We start from the raw sequence: 640 nt of genomic DNA on the forward strand, positions 1-640 counted from the left end.
GTAGGGGTAGTGATACTGGTGATAATGGCGGCGGTGGTGTTAGTGATGGTAGTAGTTGTGGTGGTGACGGTGGCGGCGTTGGTGGTAAGGGTGGAGTGGTGGCGGTGGTAGTAACAGTGGTGACGGTGGTAGCGGTGGTGGCGGTGGTGTTCGTGAACTTGGTGGTGGTGGAGGCTTCTGTAGTATTGCTGGTGGTTGCATCGTCAGGTGCAACGAAAATGATTGTGCTGTTAATGATAGTGTTGCTGCTGTTGTTGTTGTTATTGTTGTAAAGTTGTAGTTGTTAGTGGTGGTGTCAGTGTTGGTGTTGGCAGAGGTGGTAGGGGTGGTGTTGAGGAAAGTATCATATTATAACGTTGATGAATGTTGTATTTAAAATCAAGGTGGTTATTGTTGGCGATGTAGTCTTAATTGAAATTTTTCTAGTCTGTCATTTACTTAAACAGAATTGCCGTATCTGTGTATGTGTGTTTAAGTGTGCTTACTTATAAATGTTTGTATGTATGTATGTATGTATGTTATGTATGTATGTATTTATATATTTGTATATATATATATATATATATATATATATAATATCGATTTATAATACATATGTATACTGATATAAATATACATATGTATATATATATGTGTGTGT

The sequence above is a fragment of the Octopus bimaculoides genome, chromosome 24 (assembly GCF_001194135.2).
Source record: "Octopus bimaculoides isolate UCB-OBI-ISO-001 chromosome 24, ASM119413v2, whole genome shotgun sequence".
In the NCBI taxonomy this organism is placed as follows: Eukaryota; Metazoa; Mollusca; class Cephalopoda; order Octopoda; family Octopodidae; genus Octopus; species Octopus bimaculoides.